At 42.2% G+C, this 23,259-nt stretch overlaps 1 pseudogene; it reads left to right on the top strand.

Moving 5' to 3' along the window:
* The first annotated feature begins 20,361 nt into the window (after positions 1-20,361).
* LOC139005640 (large ribosomal subunit protein eL30 pseudogene) lies at positions 20,362-20,835 on the top strand (annotated as a pseudogene).
* The last annotated feature ends 2,424 nt before the right edge of the window (positions 20,836-23,259 follow it).

Raw genomic sequence — 23,259 nt, forward strand, 5'->3', positions numbered from 1 at the left:
GTGAAATGGGAAGTAAGGGGAAGAATGGCAAGGGACCTAGCACTGGATAATATTATGGCCCAGAGAAGTGTTCCATGCCCTCCTGGTATATAGGTAGGCATCGTTTACTAACAGAGAAACTGAAGCGCTTGGAAAGTTTAATTTGTGCAAAGTCATGCAGCCATAGGTGGCAGCACTGGGCTTTGTATCTAGGGTTGTTTGAATTGAATGCCCTAAGCTCTATTCATTATATCCAAGAGGAGGTTGCTGGAGGCAGGAAGAGACCTGCTTAAAACTGTAAAAATGACAGGATGAATGAAAATGGAGAGGAAGAAGCCCTGGTTGGATAGCTCAGTTGGTTGGAGTGTCATCCTGTACATCAAAGGTTGAGGGTTAGATTCCAATCAGGGCACATACCTAGGTTGTGCGTTTGACCCCTGGTCAGAGTACATACGGGAGGCAACCGATTGATGTTTCTCTCTCCCCTTTACTTTCTCTAAAATCAATGAAACATTTCCTCAGGTGAGGATAAAAAAGAAAATGTAGGCGAAGAAGAGGGTGGAAAACACAAAATAATGGTGAATATCTATATTAGGGTTGGGAAGAGAAAAGGGAGACATATCTCATATGATGCAAAGAGAGAGACAAAAGCCAGGAAACTATAGTTTGATCAAAACAAATGGGGAAGGTGATTTCATGAAGGAAAGGATGTGCTGAGTGTCAAATATAGTAGAAGCTGAGGACAGTGAGGGCTGTGGAAAGATCACTAGAGTTGGTATTAGGAAGTTGTTAATGAACTGTTTCAGGCAGAAGCCACTTTGGACTAAGTGAGAGTGAGAGCTTCCGATGTTGTCAAGTGGCGAGGTTGAACTATATTTCTCTCACTTTCCTTCTCTTCCCTTTTAGCGTGGGCCACAGGAGGGAGCATTTGAGATCTTGCTTCCAGGCAATTGACCTCCGTTTTGGCTCAAATAAAACTCATTTAAAAAAAAAAAAGTAGGCCACAGGTGATATTAATCTGGAAGATTTTGACAGCTGAAGTGAAACAGCAGCTATTTTGTTTTTTATTTCAGAAGATGGAGGTGGAGGCAGGTGCTTTTTTTTTTAATCCTCACCTGAGGATATTTTTTCCATTGATTTTTAGAGAGAGTGGAAGGGAGAGGTAGAGTCAGAGAGAAACATCCATGTGAGAGAGACACATCATTTGGTTTTCTCCCCCTCATACCCTGACTGATGCCGGGAATTTAATCTGCAACCAGGTAGGTACATGTCCTTGACCAGAATCGAACCTGAGATCCTTCAGTCCTTGGGCTGACACTCTAACCACTGAGCAATCTGGCTAGGGCTGGCAGGTACTTCTGTGGCTCACATAAATTGTCTCTTCACCGCTGGCTCACTCACTGACATGGGACACAGCCAGGCTTTCAATTGCTTGAGGCAATGTAGTGTTTGCCACCCCAAAATATGCCTATGGGATATTGGTTATTTTAAACTGGTTATTTTCAAGAAACAAAAGACTCAGAAAGAATCTTTGGCCTCTGTCCTAACTGCCTAAAGAACTTAGATAGGGGACCTGTTCCAGGAAGGGAGCTATCATCATAGGTAACTATGTTTAATAGTTAATTCCTGTGTGCTAGACAGGAAGGAACCTAGCAAGGCCCTTTGATCAAAATCATCTCTGTGTTAAAGATGGCCCAGCAAACATTTGTTTACTAAACATTTGCATTACCATCTCCATGTAAATTGCCTTTCTGCCCACTGACTTGTGTTCCCCCACTCCCTGCCCGCCCCCCACACACACTTCTTTAAGCTCAAGGTGATATATAAATCTCAACTGCCTGATTTGTCCTGGAGCCCATATTGTTAGGAAACTTCTATATGTACATACATAATAAATTTGATCATTTTATCCTGTTAATCTGTCTCGTTTTTTCCTCCCTCAGAGCTCCACCTTCCCCTAAATCAGCCGTTCTCAACCTGTGGGTCGCGACCCCTTTGGGGGTCGAACGACCCTTTCACAGGGGTCGCCTAAGACCATCGGAAAACACATATATAATTACATATTGTTTTTGTGATTAATCACTATGCTTTAATTATGTTCAATTTGTAACAATGAAATTGGGGGCCACCACAACATGAGGAACTGTATTAAAGGGTCGCAGCCTTAGGAAGGTTGAGAACCACTGCTCTAAATCCTTCTTCAGCCTCTCAGAGTCATGCACCACTGTGTTTAACTCTGTAATGAAGAATACCAGCTTCTTCCACAGAACACACACATCACCAAGATTGAAGGCAGCAAGAACTGACAAAGGTTCCAGTTTGTGCTGTGGGTTCCAGCTCGTCCTTGCTCTCGCTCACTCTCCCTTACTTTGCATCCATCTTCTGGTTCTAATTGTTTGACCTGCAGTTGTCACATACCAGCATTGGACACAAAGCCAACAGCCTTACAGAGTCTGTTTACCTAGATCTTACAATTATATAAGATCCATATTTTGTGTGTGTATGTACATATCTCTATGTCTCAATCCCTATCTAGTCTTTATGTCTGTGTATCCATCTATGTATGTAGGCATCGATCTATTTAATCTTGTAGTGATTGTACTTCTTTGGTTGAACTCATGACTGCTGATACAGGGAAGAGGAGGCAGCAAGTGTAAATTACTCTCTGGAAAAGTATGGTAGTCATACAATAAATATCTACTGAGCCCCTGTTATGTGCCCCGGCTTGATTCAGGGAACATAGTGATAAACAACACTGATATGGATAGGAGACTATAATCTCGAGAGGGAGATAGAGGATTAAAAAAGTAAATAATCAAATATATGTTAAAAATTTTATGAATGCTCTGAAAGCAAGAAAGCCAAACCAAAACACCCCCAAATGACAAGACAGTAAATTCAACACAGACGGGATACATTGTTTAGATTGGGAGGTCAGGAAAGCATTTTCTTTTCTTTTTTTAATTTTTAATTTTTACAAGAGTTTATTTGAGCTAAACTGATGACATATGTCAGAGAGCAAGATCTCAAATGCTCCCAAGGAGAGCATTTTCTAGGATGCAATGTTTAAGCTGAAATCTGAAGTATAAGTAGGATTTAAGAAGATAATTTTAGGACAAAGGAATAGCATGTATTTGCCCTAAGATAGAAAAGAATCCCAAGTATTCAAGGAACTGCAAGAGGCCTACTTGGAGTCTAGCAAGTGAGAGAGTGACCTGTAAGACTGGAGAAGAAAGCTCTGTCCTTAGTAAAGGGTTCTGGGATTTATTCCAGGAGTATTGGAAAGCCAGTTGTAATAGTTAAGATTCCATGGTTGCAAGGAACAGGAATACAAATTAAAGTAGCTTAAGAGAAAAATGGATTTTTATCAGTTGACATAACCAACTGCAGAAAGTATAGGCATGGAGGTGGCCTTAAGATACGATAGAATGAAGGATATTAAGATCATCAAACTCTTTTTCTTTTTATCATCTTCTCTTCACATGTCTACTTCATTTCTATAATTAGATTTTTAATGAGGCTGAATCCATAAATCACATCTTTACAGCTTTCCCCCTAATTAGTTTACAACATTGTCCTTACTGCTAAATCTAGTTATAAGCAGATTACACTGACTGGGAAAATAGCTGGCAGCAACTTCTCATGTTCTTACAAAATCTCTTTTCAAGGGAGTTGGAGGTAGTAGAGGAGAGTATAGGGGGGATAAATGGTGATGGAAGGAGACTTGACTTGGGGTGGTGAACACACAATACAATATATATATGATGTATTATAGAATTGTACTCCTGAAACCTATATAATTTTATTAACCAATGTCACCCTAATAAATTAAAAAGTAAAAAAATATATTTTAAAATATACTTTTATTGATTTCAGAAAGGAAGGGAGAGGGAGAGAGAGAAACATCAATGATGAGAGAGAATCACTGAGCTGCTGCCTCCTGTACGCCCCACATTGTGGATTGAGAATCCACATGTGCCTGGGAATCGAACTGTGACCTCCTGGTTCATAGGTTGACTCTCAACCACTGAGCCACGCTGGCCAGGCCAAAGTAAAAAAAAAAAAAATACAGTAATACTATGGGATTAGCAGGATTGGCACATATGCAATGAAAGAAGAGTTACTGGATTGGAATAAAAGTTGAAAATAAATCCTGAAAAAGTAAATATTTTAATTTACTTTAAAAAAAAAAACACCCCAAAATAAAATCTCTTTTTCACAATGAATTGCTCCAAAATTTGAAAAATGGCATAATTATGTCACTTTCTTCATGTATGAACAGTAAACAACATTTTTGTGCCAGACTTTCTGATTCTTTCCCTTCCAGTATTATAATCACCTTTGTTGTGAATTTTATTAAATACAGAATTCAATTTTGAATAAATTTAGACATTTTACTTTAAATCAATTCTGAGGGCTTCAATATTCTTAGATACTAGAACAGTAGTTTTTATAGGGTCGTAAATACACTAAAATAGTGGAAGCAAACTTGAGATTATGTTGGATTTATCTGATTTTTCTTTTCTGTCTTTTCTTCTGAGAAACAAAATTGGACCTACCTACATTAGCAGCATTGACAAGATTGGAACAAGAACAAGGTATTCCTACAAAATACCAGCAAATTGCATACAACAATACACTAAAAAGATAACACATCATGATCAAGTGGGGTTCATTCCATGGGTACAAGGATAGTTCAACATATACAAATTGATCAGTGATACACTGCATTAACAAAATGAAGGATAAAAATCATATGATCATATCATTAGATGCAGAGAAAGCATTTGACAAGATACAACTCCATTTATGATGAAAACACTCAATAAAATGGATATAGAAGGAAAGTACCTCAACATAATAAAGGCCATATATGACAAGCCCTCAGCTAATATTATACTAATATACATAACCGAAAGCTTTTTCTCTAAGATCAAGAACAAGACAAGGATGTATACTCTTACCACTGTTATTCAGCATCCTATATAATAAAAGGCCAGTATGCAAATTGACCGAATGGTGGAATGACCGGTCGCTATGATGTGCACTGACCACCAGGGGGCAGACTCTCAATGCAGGAGCTGCCCCCTGGTGGTCAGTGTGCTCCCACAGGGGGAGTGCTGCTCAGCCAGAAGCCCTGAGCTGGGCTCATGGCTGGCGAGTGCAGTGGCAGTGGCAGGAGCCTCTCCTACCTCCACTGCAGCGCTAAAGATGTTTGACAGCTCAGACCTGCAGTGGGACATCCCCTGAGAGCTCCTGGACTGCAAGAAGGTGCAGGCTGGGCTGAGGGACGCCCCCTTAAACCCCCCCCAAGTGCACGAATTTCTTGCATTGGGCCTTTAGTAGTACTATAAATCCTAGCCAGAGCAATCAGACAAGAGAAAGAAAGAAAAGGTATCCAAATTGGTAATGAAGAAGTAAAATTGTCACTTTTTACAGACAAAGTGATTCTTAGAAAGCCCTAAAGACTCCACCAAAAACTATTAGAAACAGTAAACTATTGTTTATTAGAAACAATAAAAAAAATACAGTCAAGTGACAGGATACAAAACCAGTGTACACAAATCCAGTGCATTCCTGCTCTGGCCAGTGTGGCTTGGTTGGTTGGAGTGTTATCCCATACACTGTAGGGTCGCAGGTTTGATTCCCTGTCAGGGCATGTACCTAGGTTTCAGGTTTGGTTCCTGGTTACAGGAGGTAACTGATCTCTCTCTCCTTCCTTTTCTCTTTCTTTTTCTCTCTCCTTCCCTCCCTAACTCTTTCTTTCATAAAAATCCAATGCATTCCTATATACTAACAATGAAATTTCAGAAAAAGAAATAAAAAACAATTCCTTTGCAATTGCAACAAAAAGAATAAAATACCTAGGAATAAACTTAACAAAGGATGTGAAGGACCTATACACCAAAAACTGCAAGACATTATTAAAAGTAATTGAAGGAGGCACAAAGAAATGGAAAGATATTATATGTTCGTGGATTAGAAGAATCAACATAGTTAAAATGGCCATATTACCCAAAGGAATATACAGATTTAATGCAATCCCCATCAAAATACCAATGGCATTTTTTTTTTTTTTTTTTTTTTTTTTTTTTTTTTTTTTTATTATATATATATATTTTTTTTTTTTTTTTTTTTTTTATTTTCCTCTTAAAGTATTACAAAGGGTATTACATAAGTATCCTTCCCCCCCCCCCCCGCCCTTGACAAACCACTACCCTCCCTTACCCCCCAGTGTCTTATGTCCATTAGTTATGCTTATATGCATGCATACAAGTCCTTCGGTTGATCTCTTACTCCCCTCCCTCCTGCCCCCCAACTCTCTCTGGCCTTCCCACTGCAGTTTGACAATCAGTTTGAGGCAGCTCTGCCTCTGTATCTATTATTGTTCAAAAGTTTGTAATGGTCTTTATTATCCATGAATGAGTGAGATCATGTGGTATTTTTCCTTCATTGACTGGCTTGTTTCACTTAGCATAATGCTCTCCAGTTCCATCCATGATGTTGCAAATGGTAGGAGTTCCTTCTTTTTAACAGCAGCATAGTATTCCATCGTGTAGATGTACCACAGTTTTCTAATCCATTCATCTACTGATGGGCACTTAGGCTGTTTCCAGATCTTAGCTATGGTGAATTGTGCTGCTATGAACATCTGGGTGCATATATCCTTTCTGATTGGTGTTTCTGGTTTCTTGGGATATATTCCTAGTAGTGGGATCACAGGGTCAAATGGGAGTTCCATTTCCAATTTTTTGAGGAACCTCCATACTGCCTTCCATAGTGGCTGCACCAGTCTGCATTCCCACCAGCAGTGCACAAGTGTTCCTTTTTCTCCACATCCTCTCCAGCACTTGTCGTTTGTTGATTTGTTGATGATGGCCATTCTGACAGGTGTGAGATGGTACCTCATTGTTGTTTTGATTTGCATCTCTCGGATGATTAGTGACTTTGAGCATGTTTTCATATGTCTCTTGGCTTTCTGAATGTCCTCTTTTGAAAGGTGTCTATTTAGATCCTTTGCCCATTTTTTGATTGGATTGTTTATCTTCTTTTTGTTAAGTTGTATGAGTTCCCTATAAATTTTGGAGATTAAGCCCTTATCAGATATGACGTTGGCAAATATGTTTTCCCACGAGGTGGGTTTTCTTGTTGTTTTGTTGATGGTTTCTTTTGCTGTGCAGAAGCTTTTTATTTTGATGTAGTCCCATTTGTTCAGTTTCTCTTTAGTTTCAACTGCCCTAGGAGCTGTATCAGTGAAGAAATTGTTTTGGCATATGTCTGAGATTTTGTTGCCTTTGTATTCTTCTAGAATTTTTATGGTTTCCTGTCGTACATTTAAGTCCTTTATCCATTTTGAGTTTATTCTTGTGTATGGTGTAAGTTGGTGGTCTAGTTTCATTTTTTTGCATATGTCTGTCCAATTTTCCCAACACCATTTATTGAAGAGACTATCTTGGCTCCATTGTATGTTCATGCCTCCTTTGTCAAAAATTAATTGAGCATATTGGTTCGGGCTAATTTCTGGACTCTCTATTCTATTCCACTGATCTATGTGTCTGTTCTTGTGCCAGTACCAGGCAGTTTTGAGAACAGTGGCTTTGTAATACAGCTTGATATCTGGCATTGAGATCCCACCTACTTTGTTCTTTCTCAGGATCGTTGCAGCTATTCGGGGTCTTTTTTTATTCCAGATGAATTTTTGGAGAGTTCGTTCTAGATCTTTGAAGAAGGCCATTGGTATTTTAATGGGAAGTGCGTTGAATGTATAGATTGCTTTGGGTAGTATGGACATTTTAATGATGTTGATTCTACCAATCCAAGAACATGGTATGTTCTTCCATCTGTTTATGTCTTCCTCTATCTCTTTTTTCAACGTCCTGTAGTTTTCTGAGTAGAGGTCTTTAACCTCTTTAGTTAAGTTTATTCCTAGGTATCTTAATTTTTTTGGTGCGATGGTAAATGGGATTGTTTTTCTGATCTCCCTTTCTGAAAGTTCACTGTTGGTGTATAGAAATGCCTCAGATTTCTTGGGGTTAATTTTGTATCCTGCTACATTGCCAAATTCATGTATTAAGTCTAGTAGCTTTTTGATGGAGTCTCTAGGGTTTTGTATGTATAATATCATGTCATCTGCAAATAAGGACAGTTTTACTTCCTCTTTTCCAATTTGGATGCCTTTTATTCCTTCTTCTTGCCTAATTGCAATGGCTAATACTTCCAGTACTATGTTGAACAGGAGTGGTGAGAGTGGGCATCCCTGTCTTGTTCCTGTTCTTAGGGGAAATGGTGTTAGTTTTTGTCCATTGAGTATGATGTTGGCTGTGGGCCTGTCATATATGGCTTTTATTATGTTGAGGTATGATCCTTCTATTCCCACCTTTCTGAGAGTTTTTATCAAAAATGGGTGTTGGATTTTGTCGAATGCTTTTTCTGCATCAATTGATATGACCATGTGGTTTTTTTCTTTCAATTTGTTTATGTGATGTATCACATTTATTGATTTACGGATGTTGTACCATCCTTGCATCTCTGGGATGAATCCTACTTGGTCATGGTGTATGATCCTTCTGATGTACTGCTGGATCCGATTTGCTAAGATTTTGTTGAGGATTTTGGCATCTATGTTCATGAGGGATATTGGCCTGTAATTCTCTTTCATTGTGATGTCTTTACCTGGTTTTGGTATTAGGGTGATGCTGGCTTCATAGAATGAGCTTGGAAGCGTTCCTTCCTCTTGAATTTTTTGTAGTAGTCTGAGGAGGGTAGGTTTTAGTTCTTCCTTGAATGTTTGGTAGAACTCCCCTGTGAAGCCGTCTGGCCCTGGGCTTTTGTTTGCTGGAAGCTTTCTGATGACTGCTTCAATTTCTTCCATAGTTATTGGCCTATTGAGGTTTTTAGATTCTTCCTGATTGAGTTTTGGAATGTTGTATTTTTCTAGGAATTTGTCCATTTCCTCCAGGTTGTCCAGTTTGTTGGAGTAGAGTTGCTCGTAGTATTGTTTAACAATCATTTGTATTTCTGTGGGGTCTGTTGTTATTTCGCCTCTATCATTTCTGATTTGGTTTATTTGGGACCTCTCTCTTTGCTTCTTGGTGAGCCTGGCTAGGGGTTTGTCAATCTTGTTTATCCTTTCAAAGAACCAGCTCTTGGTTTCATTGATTTTCTGTATTGTTTTTTTGGTCTCTATTTCATTGATTTCTGCTCTAATCTTTATTATCTCCTTCCTTCTGCTCACTCTGGGGTTTTCTTGTTGCTCTCTTTCTAATTCTTTGAGTTGTAGAGTTAGATGATTGACTACCATTTTTTCTTGTTTTTTGAGATAGGCCTGTAGAGCTATAAACTTCCCTCTCAGGACTGCTTTCATTGTGTCCCAGAGGTTTTGGATTGTTGTGTTTTCATTGTCATTAGTGTCCAGGATGTTTTTAATTTCTTCTTTGATGTCATCGGTAACCCAATCAATATTTAATAACATGCTATTCAGCTTCCAAGTGTTTGAGTATTTTGGGTTGTTTTTATTGTAGTTTATTTCTAACATTATGCCATCGTGGTCTGTGAAGAAGCTTTTTATGATTTCAATCTTCTTGAATTTGTGGAGACTTTGCTTGTGACCCAATATGTGGTCTATTTTTGAATATGTCCCATGAGCACCTGAGAGGAATGTATATTCCGCAGCTGTGGGGTGAAGTGTTCTGAAGATGTCAATTAAGTCCATCTGATCTAGTGAGTCATTTAGGATTGCTGTTTCTTTGCTGAGTTTTTGTCTAGCGGATTTATCCAGTGATGTCAGTGGTGTATTAAAGTCCCCTACTATGATTGTATTGTTGTCGATCTCTCCCCTGATATCTTCCAGAAGTTTTCTTATGTATGTGGGTGCTCCTGCATTGGGTGCATATATGTTTACCAGGGTTATATCTTCTTGTTGTATTGATCCCTTTAGTATTATGAAGTGGCCTTCCTTATCTCTGGTTATGGCCTTCACTTTGAGATGTACTTTGTCAGATATAAGTATTGCTACCCCAGCTTTCTTTTCCTTTCCATTTGCGTGAAAGATATTTTTCCATCCCTTCACTTTCAGTCTGTGTGAGTCCCTTCTAATGAGGTGGGTCTCTTGTAGACAGCAGATGTATGGGTCATGTTTTTTTATCCATTCAGCCACTCGATGTCTTTTGGTTGGAGCATTTAGTCCATTTACATTTAAAGTTATTATTGAAAGGTATTTGTTTGTAGCCATTTCTTTTTGTGTGTGTGTGTGTGGCTGTTTTCTTTCTGAGCTTGATATTTCTTCTTTTTACACCAGTCCCTTTAGCATTTCTTGCATGGCTGGCTTGGTGGTGATAAACTCCCTTAGCCCTTTTTTGTCTGTGAAGCTTCTTATTTCCCCTTCAATTTTGAATGATAGCCTTGCTGGATAGAGTATTCTTGGATTCAGTCCTTTGCTTTGCATCACTTTGTAGATTTCCGTCCATTCTTTTCTGGCCTGATGTGTTTCTGTTGAGAAATCATTTGATAATCTAATGGGAGATCCCTTGTATGTTACTTTCCGTCTCTCTCTTGCAGCCTGTAAGATTCTCTCTTTATCCTGAACATTTGCCATGGTAATTATGATGTGTCTTGGTGTGGGTCTTTTCGGGTTCACCTTGTTTGGGACTCTCTGGGCTTGTGTGACTTTTTTCTTCCCCACCTCAGGGAAGTTTTCTGATATTATTTCTTCGAATAGGTTTTCTAATCCATGTTCATCTTTCTGTTGTTCTGGCACCCCTATTATTCGTATGTTGTTTCGTTTCATGTTGTCCCAAAGCTCCCTTAGGCTCTCCTCCTGTCTTTTAATTTTTTTCTCCATTTGCCGTACAGTTTGAGTGTGTTTTGCTTCCTTGTCTTCTAATTCACTAATTCGGTCCTCTGCTTCTCCCAGTCTACTGTTGATACTTTCAATGGAGTTTTTTATTGAAGCTATGTCACTCTTCATTTCTTCTTGGGACTTACTTAAGTTGTTGATTTTTTCATCTGTTTCTTCTAGCTTCTTGCATAAGTAGTTGAGTTTTTCATCTGTTTCTTCTTGCTTCTTGAACATGTGGTGCATGTACTCTAGGAACCTTATTCTGAATTCTTTTTCCGTCATGTTGCATATCTCTGTCTCACTTAGCTGCTTTTCTGGCAAGTCCTCCTTTTCTTTCCTTTGGGGGTTTCTTTGCCTACCCATGTTTGATCTCGCTGACATATGTAGATGTTGAGGTGTTCAGTGGCTGCTCCCTGGGTGGCAGGGGCTCCTTGGGTTGTGGTTGCTGCTCAGACGGTTGCGGTAGCAGCTGCTTTCCAGTTGGCAGCAGCTCCTCTGGTGGGTGTTGTTCACAGCTGTGTTGGCTCTTCTGGCTGGTGGGGGGAGGCTTCACGTACAGTTGCTGTTCCACAGACAGAGGGTGTGGTGATCAGGAGGCTGTGGTGATCAGGAGGCTGCGGTGATCAGGGGGCTGCTGTTGCTTGGATCTGCTGCGTTGATTTAAAGGCACAAAATACAACAGAGCAAGGCACAACGTACCAGGCACTGAACACAAGTATATTCACAATATTAATAACTCCAAATAAAGGTGACCACCCGAATTAAGAGAATTAGGGGATAAGGGAGAAAGAAGAGAAGAAGATAAAAGAGAGAACAGAAAAGAAAAATAAGAAAAAAACAAACAAAAAATGAGTGCAAAAATAGAATTGGGAAAAAAGAGGGGGGAAAAAAAGAGAGCGAAAAAAGAGAATGAAGTAGAAGTGGGGAAGAGACTCCCCGTATGAGGAGCAAACTCCAATAGAACTGCCACTAATCTCAACAAATTCCAGCAACAGATCCCTGGAGATGAATGCAAACTACAAACCACCAATAATATCCAGAGGGGTAAGGGAAAACAGAAGCACAAAAATAACTGGGGTGGGGTGGGGGAGGGAAGGGAAAAACCAGCAGAAAAAAAAAAAAAAAAGAAAAAGAAAAACAACCTCACAACCAGTCCTAAAAAAGAAGAAAAAACACAAAACAAAACAAACAAACAAATTAAAAAAAAAAAAAAAAAAAAAAGCCCAATATATTCGACAATCAAGAAAACAATAGAAAGATAAGAGAGAAAAAAAATGGTTGGAAAGTGAAGAAGGATAAAGAATAGGTGTATAAGGATTTAGAGCAGTAGATTGGAAGTAGGATATATAAGTAGGGTGGAATTAGACAGGGGGTAAAAAGAGGGAATTGGGAAAGTCTGGACCAAAGTCTTACCCTTAAATAGGGTAAGAGAAACAGGACACCAAAAGGGGAAAAGTAAGGAAGAGGGTTTTAGCAAAGAGGTGGAATTGAGATAGGGAAAATTAATGCTAAAGGAACGATGAAAATAGAATGGAGAACACTAATCCCAAAAGAAAATAAAGAGAAAATAAAATGGCACTTCAAAAAATGGCAAAATGGTAGGAGCAACAATACTGGTCAAAAACAAAAATGTGGTAATTGAAAGGGTAAAATCAGGTGATGGAAAAAGAAGAAAAAGAGAAAAAAAAAATTGGTTTCTTAGTAAAAAGGTGAAAAAATTAAAAAGAAAAAGAAAAAGAAAAAATTTGCAGTAGTGATGGTCCTTCGGCTCTTCCACTCTTCAGCCTGGTTCGCCTTAGTCCTGCCAGGTATTTAGGAGAGTGTTGAATCTGCCTGCATTACACTGTTCCTCCGTGTTGCAAATCACAGTCCCGATTTTAAAGCAGGCCGTATTTGTGATCCAGTCTGCCTTAATTTGTATTCCCCTAAGAGTCAGTTTGTGGCTCAACCTCTGGGTGGCAGTGTTTTTGGGTTGGCCTCTGAGGCTATACAGCTTCTCTATCCTTTTTTAATCCTTACCCTGCTCTGTGTTGTTGGTGAGACTGAAAATCCCTCTATAGGCCAGACCCTGGTAACTCCCAGGGACTAATCAGCTTGTTTTAGTCCTTTATCTCATACAGGGTGGAATCTGGGTGTGGCTGTGCTCCTTGCCTGGGGGGCTGGAGGGAGGAATTCCACCCTCTGGAGGAATGGCTGCCCCAGTCCTGGGCCCAGGGGGGTCTCAGCACTCAATTCGCTGCCACCTCCTCCGGCTCCCCCTCTTTCCTCAGCCTCTCCCCAGATTCCCCTCGTCTGCACCTTCACCCTCTCTTCAGCACAGGTGAGTGTCTGTATCCGAACTGTCCTATGAGCAGGGTTCAGTGAAAACAAAGAAACAGACAAACGCCGGCCGGCCGCGGAAACGCTCCTCTTACCGGTCTGGGAAACGCTCCTCTTACCAGCACTGCATGGTCTGGGAAACGCTCCTCTCTTATGGACACTGCATGGTCTGATCAGTTCCTCAGGATGCCCCCTTTAGTCTCAGTTCTCCGCAATCACAAAATCCAAATCTCAAATCTCCTGGCGCCAGCAAACCCGCGGAACTCCTTACCCTGGTCAGGGTCTGTGTCTGTCCCAAGAGACGCGGCTGTCTGCCATGCGGTCTCCCTCCGACCCTCTGGGCTCAGGTCTGGCAAACTTTCCTGCCCAGATCCCTGGTTTTTAACCTTTCCAGGGGAGGTCTGCCCTTCCAGGCTGCAAGCCGTCTCACCAGCTGAGTAAATTTGCCAATTCGGGGTGGGTGTTATTAGTTTCAGCTGCTTACTCCGTTTGCTCCGGGACAAGACCTGGGACGCGTCTGCCTATATCGCCGCCATCTTTCCCGCAACTCTCACCAATGGCATTTTAAATTTAATTTTACTTTTTAATATGTTTTTATTGATTTTACAGAGAGTGGAAGGAACAGGAAGAGAGAGGGAAAGAGAGAGAGAGAAAGAAAGAGAGAAACATTGATCTGCTCCTCCGGCACACACCCTGACTAGGGATTGAGCTTAAAACCCGGGCCTGTGCCCTGACTGGGAATTGAACTGACGACCTTTCAGTGCATGGAGGACACTCAGCCAGCTGGGCCACACCAGCCAGGGCCCAATGGCATTTTTAAAAAAGAAATAGAACAAATCCCTGGCCAGTGTTGCTAAGTGGTTAGAGCATCGCCAGAGCACCGAAGGGTCTTGGGTTCAATTCCTGCTCAAGGGCATGTACCTGGGTTGCATGCAGAAGGCAATCATTGATGTTTCTTCCCCCCGCTCCCTTGTATCCTTCCACTCTCTCTAAAAATCAATGGAAAAAAATATCATTGGGCAAGGATTAGAGAAAAAAAAAATAGAGCAAAAAATCATCAGGTTTGTATGGAGCCCCAGAAGACCCCGAATAGCCAACACAATCCTGAGAAAAAAGAATGAAAACAGAAGTATCACACTCCCTGTCTTCAAGTTATACTACAAGGTGACAATAATCAAAACTACATGGTATTGGCAGAAAAACAGACACAGAGACCATTGGAACAGAATTGAGAGCCCAGAAATAAACCTACAGGTATATGAGCAAATAATTTTTAAAAAATTAATTTTATTGTTGAGATTATGACAGAGGTTCCTCCCCCCCCCCACCATAGCTCCCCTCCACGTGGTTCCCACCCCGCCCCAGGCCCTCACCACCCTATTGTCTGTGTCCATAGGTAATGCATACATGCATCTTTGTCTAATCTCTTCCTGCAGCTCCCCTCATCCGCTTCCCTCAGAATCATCAGTCTGTTCCATTTCCATGCCCATGATTCTATTCCATTCACTAGTTTATTCTGTTCATCAGACTTTTTATTCTTTTGATTTTTAGATTCAATTGTTGATAGATATGTATTTGTTGCCACTTTGTTGTTCATATTTTTTATCTTTAACTTTTTCTTATTCTTCCTCTTCTTAAAGAATACCCTCCAGCATTTCATGTAATACTGGTTTGGTGGTGATGAATTCCTTTAGCTTTTTCTTGTCTGTGAAGCTCTTTATCTGGCTTTCATTTTTAAATGATAGCTTTGCTGGGTAGAGTAAGCTTGGTTGTAGGTTCTTGCTATTCATCACTTTGAATATTTCTTGCCACTCCCTCCTGGCCTGCATAGCTTCTGTTGAGAAATCAGCTAATAGTTGTATGGGTACTCCCTTGTACTGGTAGGTAACTAACTGCTTTTCTCTTGCTGCTTTTAAGATTCTCTCTTTGTCTTTTGCCCTTGGAATTTTAATTACGTTGTATCTTGGTGTGGTCCTTTTTGGGTTCCTCTTGTTTGGGGTTCTCTGTGCTTCCTGGACTTATAAGTCTATTTCTTTCACCAGGTAGGGGAAGTTTTCTGTCATTATTTCTTCAAATAGGTTTTCAATATCTTGCTCTCTCTCTTTTTCTGGCACCCCATAATTTGGATGTTGGCACGCTTGAAGTTGTCCCAGAGGCTCCTTACACTATCTTCATATTTTTGGGTTCTTTTTTCTTTTTGTTCTTCTGCTTGGGTGTTTTTTGCTTCCGCATATTTCAAATCATTGATTTGATTCTTGGGAACCTCTAGTCTACTGTTGAATACCTGTATATTATTCTTTATTTCAGGCAGTGTATGCTTAATTTCTGACTGGTCCTTTTCCTTTTTTTTTTTTTTTTTTTTGGCATTCTCACTAAGATCCTTGAAAGTCTCACTGAGTCCCTTGGAGGTTTCTAGAAGATTCTTGAGTAACCTTATAACTGTGGTTTTGAACCCTATATCTAGTAGTTTGCTTTCTTCCATTTCCTTCATTTGTGACATGGTTCTTTGTCTCTGCATTTTGGGTGCTTCCCTATGTTTGTTTGTATGTATTGGGTAGCTGCTAAGTCTCCTTGAGTTGATAGAGTGGACTTGTGTGTTAGGTGCCTTATAGGGCCCAGTGGCTCAGCCTCCCCAATCACCTGAGGTGGACATTCTAGGTGCACCCCTTTGTGGGCTGTGTGCACAGTCTTGTTGTAGTTGAGCTTTGATTGCTGTTGGTGTCACTGGGAGGAATTGACCTCCAGGCCAATTGGCTGTGGGGACCAGCTGCGACTATAGTGAGAGAGCTGTTGTGCAGGAGACACCCTTATGGGGCAGGACTTGCTTCAGTGGGGCTTTGGTGCTCACTGAGTCCGCCCCTTGAGTGTGTTGTTTATGGATGTGAAGAGTTGTAATCTGGTATGGTCTGACACTGACCACTGGGCACACTGGCTCTTGGGTCTCCAGGGAGGTGCAAAGTTAGCCACTTCCTGGGGTCAGAGAGATCTGCAGATTTCTCCTCTTTGTATCAGGTTTAGAAATGCCCAGATGAGGCCCAGCTGTGAAGCAAGGCAGGCTGGTGCTGGTGCTGGTGCTGGTCCTGGGTCTTGGGCCTCTTATTGATAGGTTTGGGGCTCCCTGACCCAACTGCAACTTATTTGACAGGTTTTTAGCCTGAGAAAGGACAGGCCATTCATATGCAAAAGCCGCTGTGCACAGTTTGGGTGGGGTTGTAAATTGGGTGGGGCAAGGTCTCAGGGAATCACCAGGGCAGAGCAAACAGAAATGGCTGCCAGTCAGCCCTGCAACAGGGGAGGTCCCAGCACAGGAACAATGACTGCTGCGAGCACCTCCATCTGGAAGAAAGCTGCCCTCGAGTTCCTTCCCTGATGCCAGACAGTTCAGTTTCTCCACATATGTGTCTGGGTTCCCCAGAGCCTCACCTGGCACTGGAGCTCAAAGGAAGTGGGAGCTTGTAAATTCAGTTCATGGTGCCGGCCTTTTAAGAGGAGCAGCTGTGTCTCCAGCAGCCTGTCACTCAGCTCCAGTCTACACTGGGTTTTACAGCCCGTAGTTCTTACTGCCTGTAGGGACTTATTTTCCCAGCTCTAGGACCCTGGGCTGTGCTTCTGGTGTGGGGCTGGGACCCTTTGCTCCTCTGGTCAGCCTCCGCAGAGGCGATCTCCCTCCCGGTTAAAAAAGTGGCCCATGTGTGCGTCGGACCAGCCCATTCTGTGCCTCCATACCTCCTACCAGTCTTGTATGCTTTCTTCTTTACTTCTCTAGTTGTAGTACTTCCATTCAGCCAGCTTTGTAGTGGTTCTGGATTATGGTTCTGTATTTTAGTTGTAATTGTGATGTGGTTGTGGGAGGCAGCGAGTACAGGCATTTGACTATGATGCCATCTTGGTTCTCCTGCCCCCTGGGCAAATACTTTTTCACAAAGGAGCCAAAAAGAAACAAAACAAAACAAACAAACAAACAAAAAAAAACCTGAAGAAAAGAAAGCCTCTTCAATAAATGGTGCTGGAAAAATTGGAAAGCCACATGCAAAAGAATGAAACCAGACTGCTATTTGTCACTATATGCAAAAATTAACTTAAAATGGATCAAGACCAAAATGTTAGACTGAAACAATAAATTACATAGAAGAAAACATAGGTACTGAACTTATGGAGCTTAGTCTTAGAGAGGATTTTATGAATTTGACCTTAAAGGTAAGGGAAGTAAAAATAAGTAAATGGAACTGTATCAAACTAAAAAGTTTCTGCACAGCAAAAGAAACCATCAATAAAACAAAAAGGCAAACAACTGAATGGGAGAAGATATTTGGAAACAACACCTCCAACAAGGGGTTAATATTCAAAATATATAAAGAACTCCTACAACTCAACAACAAAAAAATCAAACAATCCAATTTAAAAATGGGCAGAGAAACTGAACAGACATTTCTCCCAAGAAGACATACAGTGGCCAACAGAGCATATGAAAAGATGCTTAACTTCACTAGCTATTAGGAAAATATAAATCAAAACTATAATGAGATACCACCTCACACCTGTTAGAGTGGCTATTATCAAGAATACAAGTAATAGCCCTAGCTGGTTTGGCTCAGTGGATAGAGCATCAGCCTGTGGACTCAAGGGTCCCAGGTTCGATTCCGGTCAAGGGCATGTACCTTGGTTGTGGGCACATACCCACTAGAGTGTGTGCAGGAGGCAGCTGATCGATGTTTCTCTCTCATCGATGTTTCTAACTCTCTATCCCTCTCCCTTCCTCTCTGTAAAAAATCAATAAAATATATTAAAAAAAAAAAAAAGAATACAAGTAATAAGTGTTGGAGAGGTTGTAGAGAAAAAGGAACCCTCATTCACTGTTGGTAGGAATTTGGTACAGCCACTATGGAAACCAGTATGGAGGTTCCTCAACAAATTAAGAATAGAGTTATCATATGACCCATCACCCCTCTTCTCGGTATCTACCTGAAATATTTGAAAACATTTATTCACAAAGACATATGTACCCCTATGTTCATTGCAGTATTATTCACAGGGGCCAAGACATGGAAACAGTGGAAATGTCCTTTGATTGATGACTGGATAAAGAAGATGTGGTACATGTGTACAATGGAATATTACTCAACCATAAGAAAAGATAAAATACTGCCATTTGCGACAATGTGAATGGAAGTTAAGAATATTATGCTAAGTGAAATAAGTCAGACAGAAAAAGGTCAAGAACCATATGATTTCACTCATCTACATTAATAAAAGAGAAACATGGTAATTAGCGTACGACCGCTACCCTTCCCATTGGCTAATCAGCATATCCTTATGCAAATTAACTGTCAGCCAAGATGGTGGCTGGCAGCCATGCACTGAAGCGAGCAGGGAGGCTTGCTTGCTCCAGTGACTGCGGACTCCAATGTTCCCCGCCTCACTTGCCGGCCTCTCAGCTGCAACTCTAAGCAACTATGTACTATGTTGCAAATAAGAAGCTAAACAAAACCCCAGAAACCGGCTTTCATTCAGCCGGGCTTCAGCCAGCCGGACCGCAACATTGTATTGATGTTTTCAGCAGCGAGGCCTCAGAGCTAAAGCTGGCCCAGAATAGAAAAAAAAGAAAAAAAGAAAAAAAGGAGCGGTTGGGAGCTTCAGTCACCCGCTTCTGGAAAACAGCCCTCAGCCCCTCACCCAGACTGGCCAGGCACCCCAGTGGGGACCCCCACCCTGATCCAGGACACCCTTCAGGGCAAACCAGCCAGTCCCTACCCATGTACCAGGCCTCTATCCTATATAGTAAAAGGGTAATATGCCTCCCGGCACCGGGATCAGCGGAGCAGCGAGGCTCCCGGCACTGGGATCAGCGTGACAGGGGGCCACGCCCAAACCCCCTGATCAGCCCTGCTCTGTGCCTGATAGGGGGGAGCTCCCCAATCCCCTGATCGCCCTGCAGCTCTGTGTGTGACAGGAGGCGGGGCCACAACCTCCCTATCCGCCCTGCTCTGTTCGTGACAGGGGAAGGCGCCCCAACCCCCTGATCAGCCCTGCTCTGTGCCTGATGGGGGGAGCTCCCCAACCCCCTGATTGCCCTGCTCTGTGTGTGACAGGGTGCGGCACCCCAACCCCCCGCCCCCCCATGGGCCCTGCTCTGTGTGTGACAGGGTAGAGCCATAACCTCTCCATTGGCCCTGCCCTGAGTGTGACAGTGGTGGTGCCCCAACCCCCTGATCGGCCCTGCTCTGTGGGTGATAGAGGGTGGTGCCCCAATCCTCCTCCACGGGCCTTGCTCTGTGTGTGACAGGGTAGAGCCATAACCTCCCCATTGGCCCTGCCCTGAGTGTGACAGGGTGCAACGCCCCAATCCCCTGATCCGCCCTGCTCTGTGTGTGACGGGGCGGTGCCCCAGCTCCCTTATTGGCCCTACTCTGTGAGTGACATGGGGGAGCTCCCCAACCCCCTGATGGACCCTGCTCTGTGAGTGACAGGGGGCAGCGCCCCAACCCCCTGATCAGCCCTGCTCTGTGCGTGACGGGGTGGCGCCGCAACCTCCCCATCGACCCTGCCTTGAGTGTGACAGGGGGCGGTGCCCCAACCCCCCAATTGGCCCTACCCTGAGCGTGACTGAGGGTGGCATTGCAACCTCCCGATCCACCCTGCTCTGTGCATGACAGGGGAGGCGCCCCAACTCCCCAATCGGCCCTGCTCTGAGCCTGACCAGGGGCTGCACCTAGGGATTGGGCCTGCCCTCTGCCACCCGGGAGCAGGCCTAAGCCAGCAGGTCGTTATCTCCCGAGGGGTCCCAGACTGCGAGAGGGCATAGGCCAGGCTGGGGGACCCCCCTCCCCCCCACGAGTGCACAAATTTTTGTGCACCGGGCCTCTAGTCTATATAATAAAAGCCTAAGCGACCATTATGGTGGAATGACCAGAACTACCAGTTGCTATGATGTGCACTGACCACTAGGGGGCAGATGCTAAACACATGACCTGCTCCCTGGTGGTCAGTACGCTCCCACAGGGCTCATGGCTGGCAAGCGCAGTGGCGGTAACGGGAGCCTCTCCCACCTCTGTGGCAGCGCTAAGGAGCAGTGAGCTGAGTGATAAGGAGCAGCGAGCAGGAATCCCCCAAGGGGTCCTGGACTGCAAGAGGGCGCAGGCCGGGCTAGGGACCACCCCCCTCCAGTGCATGAATTTTGTGCACCGGGCCTCTAGTATGTGGGATATAAAACTGATAGCAGCTTTCTCACTCCCCGGCCATCTTGGTGGCTGCATCTGGTTGGGGGCCGTCCCGCACTTGAGGCAGGAAGATGGTGGCCGCAAAGAAGACAAAAAAGTCATTGGAGTCAATTAACTCCAGGCTCCAGCTGGTGATGAAAAGTGGGAAGTACGTGCTGGGGTACAAGCAGACGCTGAAGATGATCCGACAAGGCAAAGCGAAGCTGGTCATCCTCGCCAACAACTGCCCGGCCTTGAGGATTTCTGAAATAGAGTACTATGCCATGTTGGCCAAGACTGGTGTCCATCACTACAGTGGCAATAATATTGAATTGGGCACAGCGTGTGGAAAATACTATAGGGTATGCACACTGGCTCTCATTGACCCAGGTGATTCTGATATCATTAGAAGCATGCCAGAACAGACTGGTGAAAAGTAAATCATGGGAAATTTTTCTTTAATAAAATTGGCCAGAGCTTGGTTTAAAAAAAACAAAAACAAAACTGATAGCAACAAATGAACAAACAAGATAAACAAACAAAAACTCATAGACACAGACAGCAGTATGGTGATTACCAAAGGGAAAGTAAAGTGGGGCAAGGTAATGAGGGAAAAGGGGATCAAATAATATGGTGACAAGAAGGAGATTTGACTTTGGGTGGTAAACACAATGCAATATACAGATGATGTATTATAGAATTATACACTTGAAACCTATATAATTTTATTAATGTAACCCCAATAAATTTAAAAATTAATTAAAAAAGAAAAAAAACACAAGGTATTCCTCCCTTGAGTGGGAGCTTTACCTAAATGACTAATAATTAAAACTCTTTTTAGTTGTAACAAAAACTGCTCAAACTGACTTAGAAAGGGAATATGTTGGTTAATATAGCTGAAAAGTTCAGGAGAATTGCTTCAGGCACAGCTGGGTTTTGAGCTGAAATGACTTCACTGGACTCAAGTTCTTCCAATTCTTGGCTCTGCTTTCCTTATTGTGGTTTCATTCTGAAGCAGGTTATTTCCATGTGCTGGTCCTTTGCAGTTCAGTTCTAGATTTACATTCTAACAGCTTAAACTACCACAGCAGCTTTACTCTCCATATGGTTATAGCCAACATCCAGTCCAGGCATATCTTAAACCTGAACTGATTGTGACTGGGCGGATGGACTATATAGAATATATGTTTGAGCAGACTTAGGTCGAGTGTCTGCTTTGGAACTAGGACTGGAAGAGGAGCAGCCTACTTGAAGTACTTGCACTGATAATGGGATTGGGGGAATGCATTCCAGACAGGCAAATAAAAACGAAATGCTCATGACAGTCAACTATTTGGCTGCTGAACATCATGCATACCCTAATTTCCCCATTTAACAAAATGCCATTCATATGAATAAAAAACAAACTCTTGTCTCCAAGGGACAAAGACTCAGATTGTCATTTAGTGACTTTATTCAGCTCAAGGTTTATAGTATCTAGGTGTCATGCATTTCTGTTGTTTGGACTTAGAGATATTTCCCTATGATTTTGACCATCCTAACACATCTGTTGCACAATTATGAAAGGAGTCTTACCATCATTAAAAACTACCATTTTCAAAGGAGAAGAAAGGGAGACAATATATAATGGCTACTGGTCTGTGGCATAGATAACATCCCCAAAGAACAGAAATAGCAGAACTCCTTGTCCTAACAGTGGCATAAGTTTCTTGGTAACTAGTCTGTTTGTTATGGGTTCTACTTCTGGTATATGAAAATCTTTCCCTTCTCCATTGCCCTGTGTGGCCACAGCTGAGGTGTTTATTAGGGAAGATTCTTTTGTTTTTTGCTTTAGCAGCCAAATTCCTTTGGGGAAGGTTTTGGGGGACTTGAGTATTAGTTTTTAAATTTATTTTTAAATATATTTTTATTGATTTCAGAGAGGAAGGGAGAGTGAGAGAGAGATAGAAACATTAATGATGAGAGAGAATCATTGATCAGCTGCCTCCTGCATGCCCCCTACTGGGGATCAAGCCCGTAACCCAGGCACATGCCCTTGAACGGAATCGATCCTGGGACCCTTCAGTCTGCAGGCTGATGCCCTAGCCAAACTAGCTAGGGCTTGAGTGTTAATTTTTTAAGAGGTCGAGTAATCATAAGGCTCTGTTTGTCAGGTCTGGCGTTTCTATGGCAGTACAACTCCCTTATAATATTAGTACTTTTTTCCCCTATTTATATTCCCCAAGCTTTTGACCAAAATCAGAGTTATTTTTCTCCTCTATCTGAGAAACAAACTCTGCCATGGTTCTGAGGTAGGGAGACAAAGCTAATCAAACTGTTCTTTTCTGGCTATATTCCAATGACAATCAAACAATTGTCCCTTTTGTTAGGTAGGGAATGAATAAATAACAGGAAGTGACTGGGAGTGTTCTGTGGGTATCAGTATCCTGGCTTTGTTAGCATTCACTTAGCTTGGAATACAGAATGTGGACATTTCTAATCCTAAAAGGTGAGGACTGACTCTCAGCCATCTTGGAGTACTCACCATAGGCAAAGCTGTATTTTCTATATTTTCTGTTTTTAGGCAAGCTAGCTTCAAACAAAACTTGCTTTTTTGTTGTTAAACCTTAGCAAAAAGTAACAGTCCAACATAGTAAAATTTATATCAAGTCCTGTAAACATATTTTCTATTTAGTGTGTAAACATTCAGCTTTGTTTGTTGATACATGGAGAGTGCTAAGATCAAATAGACAGCAATTAAAGTGGTTGCTTTCCTACCAAAAAGCAAAAATTGATGATCATTCCAATCTGGGGAATGGGGAAATCCTTACTGCTTTGCACCTTACCTCAATTAGCCAATTCCACATTATAGGGTCTGTTATTTTAAATACAATATTCCTGATACTATTTGAAGCAATTATGTCTCCATCGTAAGATTCAAAACTCCAA

The sequence above is a fragment of the Myotis yumanensis genome, unplaced genomic scaffold, assembly GCF_028538775.1.
Source record: "Myotis yumanensis isolate MYYU_CA2020_CCGP unplaced genomic scaffold, mMyoYum1.0.hap1 SCAF_3, whole genome shotgun sequence".
Lineage (NCBI taxonomy): Eukaryota > Metazoa > Chordata > Mammalia > Chiroptera > Vespertilionidae > Myotis > Myotis yumanensis.